Source organism: Clarias gariepinus, chromosome 17 (assembly GCF_024256425.1).
Source record: "Clarias gariepinus isolate MV-2021 ecotype Netherlands chromosome 17, CGAR_prim_01v2, whole genome shotgun sequence".
Lineage (NCBI taxonomy): Eukaryota > Metazoa > Chordata > Actinopteri > Siluriformes > Clariidae > Clarias > Clarias gariepinus.
The window spans coordinates 16394368-16408793 of record NC_071116.1 but is presented as its reverse complement, the minus strand read 5'-3'; the positions used below and the strand labels follow the sequence as shown (position 1 = coordinate 16408793).

The following is a 14426-nucleotide window of genomic DNA, read 5'->3' as shown; positions in this document are numbered from 1 at the left end:
TTTTTTTAACATATCTATATATTAATCGTATCTTAGAACTCACTAGATTTTGTAGATGTAAAAAAAAGAAAAAAAAAACACCTAATTAATTAATTTAATTATAATTTTGCCTATCAATGTTGTACAGAATGTCACAACTATCTTAGTCCTATTTGGTTTGCAGTGCATGCATCTGCAAATAGGAGACCAATTTGCTTTTCCATTTTCTCTCACCTCCCATCCTGCCTTTTTATTTCCATTAGGTTTTTGCATCTCCTGAAAAATAATTGAAACTACAGCTGTGCCATTCTGCTCATGGTGCCTGCTGAACTTTTCTGTCTTTGTCCTCCACTGTCTGACGTCCATCAGGAACTAAAGTCATTCCTTTGTGTGCTTTTGCGTTATTTGCGAGTCAATACGGCTTATTCATATATAGAGTGAATTTCAAACTCAATACATTCCTCTTTGTCTTCCCGTCTTTCTCCCTTGTGCTGCCAATGCTCATTTATTTGTATGTATAGTTTTGTGCTTGCTTTTATATGGTACAGGCTACCATGACAGAAAAGTGATGTATTGGCCCCGGAATTAGATATTTAGTGGCTGTTTCTGGGCCTGAAGGCTGTTACTGTACATGGGGAGCGCTGTACTTTTATGTCGGGTGCTAGTGGCTTTCATGCTAGAACAAGGCAGCAAGGACACCTGCAGGATGGTGGTGGTGTTAATGGTGGGCGTGAGTGTGTGTGGGTGGGTGTGGGTGTACTTATGTGTGACAGGAAAAGAAATAGAAGCAGAAGGATAGTGCTGGGAAAAGAGGGTATAACAGTCGATAGAGAGATTGCACTTTGGAAGCAGTATCAATAGAAAAATGCGTTGGCATGCCCAAGGCCTTCATGTGTTATTTCCATTTTCCCAAGCCTACTCCAAGCAAACACCTTTTTACTAGACAATGACTCCTATACATGGCAGAGAGGATTCTGAAAGCATCCAATGTTTATTATCAGACATAGAAAGGATAGTAATTTTGGTAAATGCAAACAAAATTATAGCAACTACAGGAAAGTGCAGAAGTTTGCAACCCCCTGGGTCCTGGTTGAAAAAGGAAAATAAGCGTCTTTCAAAATTTATCTTTAAAAGCTCCATTAAAAAAAATTGGTTGATCTTGCAACATGATATCTACTGTAACTTGGAATCTGAATAAAAAGTTAAAGTTTTATCATGATGTTTACAGGCTCTGGACCTGATTCGCAAAAGATATGTTGAAAAGTAAAAAAAAAAAGAAACTATATTATAAAGGTACTATAACATTGAGGAAATCCAAATGCTTTTAAGAGGATACAAGAAGTTAGAGGAGATTATAAAGCCAAAAGTTAAACATATCTATAAATTAGAGATTATTCATTCCATAGAACTGTTGACTAGAAAGTAATGTACCAGCACAGCTCTTTGATGATGATTTGATATATTCTGTGATATATTGATCAATATCAATATTTAATAATGGCACCAGGTTAAGAATTTTGACAATGACAACAACCTGTAAGTAATAGTATTCATTAGTTCTACATTAGAATAATTTTTATTAATGAAAATAACTTGCATTGATTATCATGCTGGAAAACATCATCATGCTAGAGACACACTTCCAGTAGTGGCTCAGCAACACACTAAATATAACCGTGTTGCTATGTAGCTAACATTAACTAATAAAGTAAAAAAGGCAGCAAAACATTTTTTGGATGTTAAAAAAGGATCAGCTAAAAAAGGGAAAAAAAATTCTGGTAAAGTGTGTGGTGCCAAAAATTGATGGGCTGCCAAAATGGGCACAAATTGGCACAAATTGACTACGGAGAGCGATCGTTCAATGTCTGCACCACATATCTCTTTTTGACCGCAAATCAAAGTCTTTATTTTGACCTGATATAGATTTGACTTTTTATTTCACTCTTACATCTTGATGTTTTTTCAGCAACCCTTTGCTTGCTCTGGTCTTTCATTAACATGCAGCTTCGGTTTGTTGCTGTAGTGCATACTATTTCAGCAAAGAAACACAGTTTTTGAAACGGCATGAAAAATTGTTTAGGAATTATGGGTCCTGTGATAATGTATTAATGTTACTGCTTTCTCATTCCTTTACATGGATCTGGCAACAGGCTACGAGCCACAACTGAACCAGCACATGACATGCATGTCATAGGTGCACATCCGCACAGGCCATCTTAATGTGTGCTTCATAACTGTACTATATCCAAACCACTTCCCTATAATTGATGTTGTATTGCCCTTTTGTTTTGGCTTTGGAGGATATTGCATGTCGAATTTCACAGTTTTTTTCGTACTCTTAGATGGTTCTCCATTTTTTTTTTTCCTCATTTCCAAATTCACCCATAGCTTAAAGGGGCTTATGTACAATTCGTTTCTTGGTAATTTTAGACACGCTTATGGGTTACTCCAAGATTTTTTATTTTTTTTTGCTATTGTTAAAGACATTTGAGTAAAAATAATTTGTTGGAGACCCTCCTCCAGCCTGGGTCTCAACTCCACCCAGGAGAATTTATTCAGCCAAAACCCACACAACAGACTCCAGTGACTGATTTTTTTTCCATGTGTTTTGCAATAGAGGATTAAGAGAGTTCCAGGATGAAATGCCCTATTGTTGGTTGTACCCAAGAACAGCTAACTTATTTTGTGCCCAGTTACTGAGGACATGAAGAAAGAATTTATTTAGAGTTTAGATGTTCCAATGCTACAGCTACTGTATCAAACTACTTTCTCAATGAGGGATAATTTAGAGCTTTTACTTCAGAGATTTTACTAAAAGACTAAAGCTGGAAAGTCACGACTGTTTGTCTACTCAGCTGTAAGTGTTACTGTTTTAACGTTACTGTTTGTTAAGCTTATGTTGAATTTAGGCACACTGTGAGGCTAATTGTATGTCTAAGTGTTCACATAGGGATAGAACTTCGAGGAGAGTTCGAATGTATCAAATAGTCTGTGTGGATATGAATTGATGAGCCATCTTCGGTTTAACGCGTTTAACAATATAACATTTACAGTAAAACACAGCTGAATCTCTGATCTGTCTGTTATTTAAGGGATAAACGAGTTTAGGTTAGATGCACATATAAAAACCTGTCACTGCCTCGTGTGTATCTGTTCGTAGTGTCCCCCTGTAATTGTTTTACAAACTCTATGGAGTGTAACTTGCGTAGGTGTAGTGCTGCCGGAGCACACAGAAACAATGCTCAACCACTTTGTATTTTCTCGAAGTGAGAAGAAGGAATCTGCATAATCTTGTTGAATTTCATATACGTTGATGTAAGCACTTGGAAAGCTTAACAGAAAAGAGTAGATCATGCATAAGGCACCATCACTGCGGACGTGCACGACCGAAAGTATGTCTATGAAACAAGTTAGTGTTTACTAGGAATAAAATGAAGAGAAAATAGTTTTAGAAGGGTCGAGGTAAGCTTTAGGGAACAGTATAGTGCACCGACAACATTAAATGAACTGAAATGGATGTTGATCGATTAATCTTGTTTGTTTTTGGACAGTCAGTGAGGGCTTTCTTGTAACCACGGTAACGAATAAAGCACTAGGGAGTGCCATTGATCTGGCAAAGGGCAAAGGAACAGAGTGGGGCGGGGCTCGGCAGTAACAGGATAGCCATAGCTCATTTACGTAGAACAGCACACTTTGACTTTATGAAATTTAATAATTTAATAATATTTAATAATGAGAATTTTTACTGTCGGTACTTCTGGTTTTAAAGATATTTTTTTATATCCCTCCATCCAGGAGCCTCTGTAGTCCAACTAGGGACTGTGGAGGCCAATGGAGGCAGAAATCGAACCCAGACCTAGAGATGTTACCACTAAGCCGCCATGCATTTTTTATGTAAATTTTTATGCCTAAAAATGCATTAAAAAAGGAAAAACCTTTAATTTAAATTGATTGCTATACATTATATATTAATATTCATGATAATATTATGATAATATACATTATACACTTTTTTTTTTTTCCTGAAGCATGTATGCATTTTATAGTTCATGGTCACTTTTTTTTTTTTTTTTAGGGCCAGTTGCTACTGTATGAATTGCTTAGACACTTCTAAGGATGTCTTGGTGAAATAATAAATGTTGGAGTGGTGAAAAGTTTTTAAAAGAATATGTATCTCACATTCAGAGAAGTAAATAAATGGAAACTGTTATTTTGTTCATTTTATTTTTGGTTTAAAGAGTGTGCAAATTATTGACTCATCACTGTCTGAGCAACCACTTCATCCCCACAGTGAACCAGCCTAAAACTACAAATCGACTCAGCTTATATAACATGGCTGGCCAGTGGTGCTCCCAGATATTAATGTCTGCTTAATTAGATGAGGTGTGTTAGATTAATCATGGCCTTCAGCATCATCTGGATGTTTGAGCCAGGTGTATTGGAAGTAATCACTACAGGGATTTAGCTGTCCAGGAAAGAGGTTGGCGTAGCCTTTTATAGACCATCCAGCCAACCTTCAAACTCAGCTTCTCAAAGTTTTATGGCAGTTTCCCAGAGTTGCTTAGTAGAAGGTTACGGGTTTGAAGCCCAGGTTGTCCGCTAAAGGATAATAGCCAGTTCCTGGAGGATTCCTGTTATCGCTGTTGCAACCATCAGACTTGAGCTGCCAGCTTCTTCAGTGTCTGCTAATCTTGAAGGGATATTACATTGTACTGGCACAGAGTATGTTGGAAAATATGAGACTCAGCATGGTTAGAGTTTTTGAGTAAATGTGATTTAATCAAAGTTTGCAAAACTTCAGCACATTTTTTATATTCTTTTTTGTATATTCTATTATTTTAGCTTCATGTTCATCAGAGACATATAGCGAAAGTTAAACAAAACCATACAATTCTGTGGACATAATAGTGTCTCCATTGCTATAAAACCACGCAGTTTAAATTGAATAAAAGCATTTCTGTTGCATCATTCGAGTTAAATCGTGTAAAGCTGTTGTCTTCTTGACTGTCACATCAGTTTGAAACATTCACACATTGAGCTGTTGGAAACCCTGGGTTTTCGCCTGTCATCCATTTGTTGAGTCGGGGACTTTTAAAACACAAGAGACAGGTAGCAGTGTGTACTGATTCTAACACCATTGCTCAGATATATTTACTATATACCATGTAGCAGGAAAGAACGGGTGCCAGCGCCCCATAAATCTCCCGAGAGTTCTCGAAGATTGCATCCAAATGAGGTTTTAAACATCGTCCCGTCTGGCACCAGAGCAGTGCTGCGCTGGCTGCATTTTAACATGCTCTTAAATTGACAACAACGGACCACACGGTGCACAAGCCAAGTCAAATGGAGCCTTTTAAGCCTTATTTGCTGGAAAGAGAAAAAGACAGACTGCACCAGCTTTGGGAGTGAGGAAGGCTTTCTTTTTTAGGCTTATGGATTCAATGATTGTCCAACCCAGTTCGGGACATTGGGAGAAATTATGGTGCATGGATCACGGAGACTAAATTGTGATGTAATGATTTTGAAATTAAAGTGTTTTCGTTTCAGTGTTTCCACCTCGATGTTAACTCTCCCGTCCTTCGGATTTCAAAGCTAACCCTGTCAGAAGATGAAAAAAAATCACCCTTTCACTTTTCTGCTGAAAAGTCATTATTTTTCATTACTTATTCATTGATGCCTGTTTGCTGACCAAAATGGAAATGTCTTGTCTTGTTTATAAGAAAAAAATAACAGTGCAATTAAAAGTGCTCTAATTGGAAAGGATTCAGATCAGTCTAGGGAGAAATTAATGAATTAAATTTCTCGACTCATTTGTAATAAACCAGGCAAGCCAATAAAGTGAGGTGAATTGAATTCCAGTTCTGTGATTTAGTATGAAAGACATGACAGGCTTTTACAGATCTAAATAGACCGAAAGTAGATTTGAGATGGTGCAGTGTTATCTGAAAGGAGGAAAGGGAATTTCACATTTAAGAATGTAAATTAATCCGTGCTGTTAATAAAAATGTACATTATTTCCGTCCGTTATTCGTTATTTTGTTTGGATCTGACTGCGGCACTTATAGAACTGCAAGGGATTCTTTGTACTATGTGCAGCCACAAAAATAATCTTAATTATAGTAGTAATTATATAGTAATTTCCCAGCCCTAGTCTCTGATGGGCAGTCAGTGAAGTGGAAAGACATGGAACAATCAGCCTTGCATGCCTGGAGATGTAATGTTTGGTTAGAGAATGTGGGAAATTGCTACAGATATTCATGTTCATGTAGACTTCACTACTTTTCATTATTGCAGCATTTGAAGAACAAATACATGATTTAGATGTTAGCGTAGGCCTGGTGTATTTGAAATGCAGCCAGAAAAGAAAAAAAAAATCTACTACACAAATTTTAAATTAAAGTCTTTGACAAACTGGGTGAATTGTGATAGACACATTAGTACACATACTAGGCCACTGCTATGTACTCTGTGCCTCATCTATCAGTGGAAAAGGAGCACCAAAACAAGCTGCGATGACACAAAAGTGACAGCAACATGATAGTGTGTATTGCGCAGGTACAAGTGCATTAGGAACAGCATCATTTCTGGGCCTTTACACACACTGTCAAAAGTTTCTGGATAATTTATTAGACTTACACACACTAGTACACCAAGGAGTATGGAATAAACTACTACAGGACATGCTGTTATAGAAAAATATGAAATGACAGTCTGATGTGGAGGGTGGCACAGTGGTGTAGTGGTTAGCTGGACTGGCACCTCCAGTGTCCGGGGTCGAATTCCCAGGGCGGGTTCGATTCGACCGGTTTGTCTACAGTCAAAAACATGTAGATTAGGCAAATTGGCGTTCCTAAATTGCCTGTCGTATGTGTGTGTGCCATGCGATGCATTGGCACCCTGTCCAGGGTGTATACCCCGCGTCGTGCCCCAAGTCTCCTGCGATAGGCTCCAGGCCCCCTGTGATACTGACCCTGCAATTAAATCATTGTTTTATTTCTCTTATACCACAACAATTTTCAGACAATTACATTTATTTATTTCCTTTTGAATGATATACTGAATCATTTTCAAAAATATTTTATTACCATTTAACGGTGTAACATATTTGCAAAACAAATTACAGGTTAAATAACAGGTTGTACATAATTTTCCCACCTATTTTCAAATTTTTTATTTAGTTTGTCTTTTTATGAGAGTATTTATCTGTTTATAGAAGTTGGTAAAGACCACACCAATACAATTTAGGCCCTGATAAATAAGATCATATAATTGAAAATGGATGTTCTTTCTTTTTTCTCATGACTAGTTATCTCTCACCAGCCTCTATCATTTCTCTTTCTTGAGGTTAATAATAAAGTGCATATTGTTATGTAGTATTACAGAGAATTATTCTAATTCTACACCTTGAATGCTGCAAAGAGACTCCCTACAATAAATAATACTCCTTAAATAACAGTCTGCATGCACAACGCCTTATTATGGCACATCAGTGATTATAATAAATAGCAACATATGTAAGAATAAAAGAGGTGCCTATTGCTTCAGGTCAGCAGGGTGACATAAAGTCTACAGGGCTACAGCTATAGTCCTTATACAATTGAAAGTAAAAAGCTACTGTAGCTCATTGGTTGCTTATGTTGCAAATGAAACTGTTGTAGATAGTGTGAATAGCTTAATGATAAAATAGTTTGCAGTTATCAGATCCTGAGATTCTCTCACTCACTTACTCACTCACTCACTCATTCATTCATCGTCTATACTGACACGTCCTGTATACATATACGAGGCAGGGTACACCCTGGACGGGGTGCCAATCTATCACTACAGGCAATTTGGGAGCACCAGTCAGCCTACTACTGTCTTTGGACTGTGGGAGAAAACCACTGATGGACTGGCACCTTGTCCAGGGTATAACTCACTAGTGCAGTTTTTCCTTTTTCCTGGACCCTACTGTAAGTCTTCTGGGATTGGGTCCAGGATGTCTACTATAAGCGGTATAGAGAATGAATTAATGTACTGGAATGTATATGTGAGAGTTATTGGCTTATTATTCACATAATATAAAACTGTGTTTTGAGTTAAAGCCCACACTACTTTCAAAATCATGCTGTTGCAGACAATTAATCAACACCATTTGACCAATCAGTACTGTGGTGAAAAAAGACTATAGCACAATCAATGTTAATTATGCCCAGGCGTTCATTAGTGTCAGTTTCCGACCACAGCACACACTGCCAAGTAAATCTCATGCTGAGAATGATCCACCAAACAAACAATATCTGATTAATACTAAGGCTGTATGGCTGTTTGATTACCCCCAACCCTATCCCCTGCCTAATTGCAAGCTCATTCTATAGTCGCGTTTACTTTTAGACACAGCCAGCATTGCATGGAGAACAGGAAGGAGAATCCACACACTGAAATATATCGCCATAAAAATGCATTTACATAGAAAAAGGCTGTCAAAATATGCCCAAATGTTGTGGTATACATAAACAAATCTTGACAACTGGAACATATAGCAGTGGCCAGTACTTTTTTCTCCACCATTATCCGAAACCGTGGTTGAGTGCAAATGAAATAAAAATGCAAATGCAAATGGGGGTGGGGGGTGGGGGGGGGTATGTCGTTTTACAGTTAAACATTTTAGTTTGTTAGGTTGTCATTCTTGGCCAAATATTATTTATGTAGATATTAATAATGAAAAAAAGAGGATCTAAAAAGGGTCTCGCTATACAGTATATCAAAACACATCTTGACAGCTGGAACCCGTAGTGGTGGCTAATGCTTTACTACTATTAATAACTTTTTCTGCTCACCCATTTCCACTGAGCAGTTTTTGGATCCTCTTCCACTTTCTGACATTCCAATTCTAATTGGATTGCTTGACAAATCTGTGCCAGTTCTTTATATAACTGTTATAAAACTGCCAGATGCAATACGCTGTGCTCAATATCTATCTATCTATCTATCTATCTATCTATCTATCTATCTATCTATCTATCTATCTATCTATCTATCTATCTATCTATATATCTGTCTATCCATCCATTTATTAGAGCTGTTAATTGTAGGTAGACCATCAATTCGATTCAATTTAATTTCTGCGTATTGTAGTCGACAGCGACTCAGTTCGATGCGTATCTTGTGTTGCTGATTGTTGGTCGTCTTTTCTGACAGTCCTCTACCTTACACTCCAGTCCTGGGGTGGCGATTATGCACCAACTGCCCATAAACATAGTAGTAATTTTCAATGCTTTTGCAAATTATGAGTATTTGTGGAAGATGGAAGTGTTTTTTTTTTTTTTTTCCAAAAGTTGTTGTATATCTTCAAGAAATTTGATTCCCGTCTCTGTCTGCATGGAGTTTGCATGTTCCCACCATGTTAGGTGGGTTTCCTCCGGGTACTCCAGTTTCCTCCCACAGTCCAAAGACATGCATTAGGCTAACTGGCATTCCCAAATTGCCATGAGTGTGTGTGCTCTGAGATGGATTGGCACCCTGTCCAGGGTATACCCTACCTCGTGTCCTAAGTCTCCTGGGATAGGCTCCAGACTCCCCGCAACCCTGAATACAGAATAAAGCGGTATAAAAGATGAAAGTATATATAAAAGTAGTATATGAATATGAACATTTTATTATATAAATTAATATATAAATAGTATAAAAATATACAAAGGTATGCAGGATTTCCAGCCATTATAACGAGCTTATTAAGATGTCATGCAGTCCAATGAACATAATAGCTGTTTTGTAAATCTCCCTTCACTTAGGAACCTGAGGAAAAAGCAATGTAGCTAATTCATAGTAGCTAAGACTCATCACAAAAAGTCTTTATAAATGTCTACGTATGTGTGCCAGCTGTTATGGGCTTATAAAGGTGTCATTGAGTCTAAGGGACACCACAACTGCTAAGTAAAACCTAGTAAAAGTCACCTTGAAAACTAAAGGTTTCAGGACCCCCTGCAACCCTGAATACAGAATAAATAAATACAGCAGGATAGAGTGAAAGTGAGTGATTTAATTAATTGGATTGACTAACAAAATATTGATTAAATTGCATATTCAATGAATTTTGTAAACATACTCTTGGATTTTGGAATTAAATGATTAAACAAAATACAAACTCCATTCATTCATCGATTTCTGCATCCATCCTTCTAATGTCTGTTGTTTTGGACCAGTACTGAGTACAAAAGTTTGGCATTAACATTCAAGTGTAGAATTTTAAAGAAATAGTGATTTAAAGTACATATTTACATATTCAAATGTAAAATTTACATACAGCACATACTAAATTTAAATCTTATAGATGTGTACAGCATTCACAATTCACCTTTTTTATAGACTAAAACTCCATCTTAAGGTTTCTAAGACAGTGTATACCTGTGGGTTTTCTATACCTGTGATAACAAAACCACAGATACAGTTTTTGATTGAATTGCATTTCCAATCATGGATGCTCTACAATGCCAATTGTACACATAGTCTGGATTTAAAAGAATTTTGCTGCCACCTAGTAGTTTTTTTACTACATCTATCTAGTTAATCTCTCATCTAACTCACACGGGCTGATAAATGTTTAATCCGATAGTTGTCAAAGTGTTTCTAAAATCATTTTAAAGTAAGTAGAATTGGGTGCTGCACGAGCAGGTAAACATGTTTCCCAAAGGCCCATTTTTTATTTATGCACCCTCAAGGATCCATGCAGAAGATGTTTTTATTTTGCCAAAAGTACACCAAAGTGATGACACAGGGTTTAGGACACAGTTTGGGTCAGAGTCAGCTTTCATCTCATTCTTGCTTATTAAAAGCTGTAACCATAGTGACAGCCTTCCTTTCTATCCATGATGCTGAGTTATAATAGAAAGAATGAAAAAAAAAAAACAGCTACGTTTTAAATGTGGAACGGGTTCATGTTAGCTAAAAAAAAAAAAAAAAAGTAAAGGCTAAACTATCATGGAGAGATGAGATCATATCTTTCGGTCTGTTAAGGTTGCTGGAGGTAATGCCATACATTGCGCCTGCACTGCAGCAGCTAGCGGAACTGAATCAATTGTCTTTATTGAGGATGTTTATTGCCCTCAGCAGTAGCAGCAGGATGAATTCTGTAGTGCAGAAGCATCTTAAATGCTCCGATTCAACTCATTGCCTCAGAACACTTCACCTTTCAGAGGACAATGCCCTGAAACATACTAGTGAAGCAAGTGTAGAGTTTTCTGTGCCAAAAACTTGAGAGCAATTGCTCTTGAGTGCATTGTTCGTTCACTTCACTTGAACTTCACTGAAGTTTATTTAACCGAAAACGAGAACGTCGAAGGTGTTGAACCCCTGCAAAACCAACCTGATAAAACCCGATATAATACATTCTCAAGCAATTACTAAGTATGACAGTAAATTGAAGTTTTTTTCTACTAAAACTAGGGACACCGTATTCTAGTATCTAGTCAACTCACTGTAGATGGAAACGTATAATGCATATTAATCGCGACCCGTTGGACAAACTGTTCAATTACCTACAGTACAGACTGCCTAGAATCCATATATCATAAATATCAATTTGTCTTTATCTATCAGTAATGTGTTTATGTATTTTGTCTATTTGTCTTTATCTGTCTCTCCGTCCCCTCCCCTATCTCCATGTCCCACTATTGCAATCTGTCTTATTTAAATAAATCATAGCCGTTAGACTCCCTATTTCCACCTCGAGCATCAAAAATTCTATCGTTTGCCGAAATTAATTAGCGAAGAATTAATGCCTAATTTTTCAAAGCCAGTCAAGAAAGGCAGTGCAGTTATGGTCCCTTTTTGATGGATGAGCCAACCTACATCCCAATAAGCAGAGTTTCAATCATTCTCCAGGCGTTTCTCACTATTTCTGTCTTTGTGATTCTGTGCCTGCAAGTGCTGATCAGTTAAGGTGTCCAAGCACTGAATGGGTGTTATGTGTACCAGCGCAGATACAGATGAATAAAATAAAAAAGTGGAGGCATTTGTCAAAGTCCCCCTACCACTGTCATATTTTACAGCCTTCTATCGATTTTTCCATCGACAGCAAAGCCGCGTGTTTTCTCCGAAGCCAACAGGAGATAATGGGAGTCTATAGACCCGTGCCTCTGCTAATCAAATCACGGCTCGTATCAATAAAGCAACAGGGAGATTTTGCAGCTTCTTAACCTCTGCCAGGCTAATGTAATTACCAAACCTAAACTTATATACTGTATGTGATAGAGACGTAGATCGTAACCTCAGCGAAACATAGAGTGAACTAATGTTAATAAGGCTGCATGATAACTTTATGATGGTTGGCACAGACATACACCAACATTTAAGTGTTTGGTGTCGGGTTCGTGGAGTCGATTAAATGAAATATGTAGAGATGTGCTTGTTATGACACTTTGTAGACCAGTTGATATTAGATAGCCATCAGCCATTAATCATCAGCCATTGCTCCTAACTTTCATGTCATTTTTCTGGAATTGAATTCAATAGCTCTGCTTAAAGAGGTTTTACTTAGCAGTTGTGGTGTCCCTTAGACTCAATGACACCTTCATAAGCCCATTATAACAGCTGGCACACATACGTAGACATTTATACAGACCTTTTGCGATGAGTCTTAGCTACAGTACTATGAATTAGCTACATTGCTTTTTCCTCAGGTTCCTAAGTGAAGGGAGATCTCCCTTTACAAATATTAGACTGCATGACATCTTTATAAGCTCGTTATAACGGCTGGAAATCCTACATACCTGTGTATATTTATATGCTATTTATATTCATATACTACTTTTATATATACTTTCACTCATCATCTATACCGCTTTATTCTGTATTCAGGGTCGCGGGGGCCCTGGAGCCTATCCCAGGAGGCATAGGGCACCAGGCAGGGTACACACACATATACTCACACTCATTCACACACTATGGGCAATTTGGGAATGCCAATTAGTCTAATGCATGTCTTTGGACATTGGAAGGAAACCGGAGTACCCGGAGGAAACCCACCAAACATGGGAAGAACATGCACAGAGATGGGAATCGAGCCTGGCAAAATGAGACATTTAATAGTTAAATATCGCAGTATATTAAAATAATGGCAAGGTGATTTTTTTATTTTTTATTTAAAATAATGCAACTATAATTCCAGGAGTCATAAAGGCTGCTTTTTTGTCAATTTTAATTTAAACACCTGTGATATTTGTCGACATATGGTTGTTGTGCTATTTTTGATCCTGACTGGCATTAGAGCATCTGTGTCATGACAGTGTTTATTATAGAGTTGTATAATTTCCTGCGTTAGTTTGTCACTATTGAATATTTGTGATTAAAGTTAAGAGATTCACACAACGTAGTACATTCTGAGTGTCAAAGTAAATATGATATTAGCAAATCGTGACATTAGAATAAAAGAACACCGGTCTACAAAGTGAGCTGTCATGTTCGAGGCGAGTCATAAATAAAATTATGACAGCTGACGGCCGCTACAGTAGATAGTGGTTAGATATTTATGAAGTCCCGGTTAGCAGAAAGCTGTGAGACGAAAATGTACATGGATGGTGCTGAAATGAATTTTGTTGAAGTTGAAGATCATGCCTTTTCTGAGTCATATGTGGAGCACACCTGTGCAATCACACACTGAAATTTCATCTCCTGGACCTGACCCGTCGCTGTTTGCATGGGATTGGGAACAAAGGCTTGATATTATAGTAATCCGTGCTCAGCCGGAGCTCATGGAAGACAGATGGGTTGATCCAGAGGACTCTCAAACTAGAGCCAGAAATAGATGAAGAAGGAAATGTCACACAAGTTTCTTGTCAAATGTCACATTCCTTCCTGCATACTGTGCTTTCTCTGTATTGATTCGGGGGTTCATGCTTCCTGTAGTCATGCTCATTCGTGACCGGAGAAAAGTGCGGAAACTGCGCGAGCATCAGAAACTTTCATTAGTGCGTGGTATCCTCGAAACGACAAGTTATTAATAGTATTCTTAGCTCTAGTAGCTTCATTTCTTCTTTATTTCTTTAGCTTTTCACATCCTTGGGAAGAAAAGCTTCCAGTGCTTGAAATGTTGAAGGGAGCTTTAAAGGGCGTTCTGTAGAAATCCACTGAAGCGGCATCACAAAGCTCTCAGATAAAGACGTGCAGAGAGATTGGGAACCATTGACCTATGAACCTAAAAGATCTATTCGCTCCCGTGGAAAAGACACATCATGCACAGTAGGAGAATGAAGGATTTGTATTATTATTATTATTATTATTAATATTATTATTATTATTTCTGTTCCTCCCATTCTTTTGCCATTCATCGTTGTATTTCTCTGTTCAGACACTTTTTTTTCCCTTCTATTTTTTTCCTGCCTTCACAACCTTTTCATTCACTCTGCTCCAAATCTGTCCTTTTTCTGCCCTCTCTTGTCATTCTGTCTCCTGTGATTCTGCTTCTTGTT

The 14426-nt window shown here is 37.6% G+C and overlaps 1 protein-coding gene across 2 annotated transcripts in view; it reads left to right on the top strand.

The window, feature by feature from the left end:
- Positions 1-14426, top strand: part of ntm (neurotrimin) — a 467090-nt gene that overhangs the window by 212447 nt on the left and 240217 nt on the right. The window contains exon 1 of one of the 2 annotated variants that reach the window (XM_053476268.1): positions 2659-2836. The exons of the other annotated variant lie outside the window; for it this stretch is intronic. The gene's annotated coding sequence lies outside the window, so the exon portion shown is untranslated. Of the gene's footprint in view, positions 1-2658; positions 2837-14426 lie in introns of those variants that run through there. 2 annotated transcript variants of the gene reach the window in all.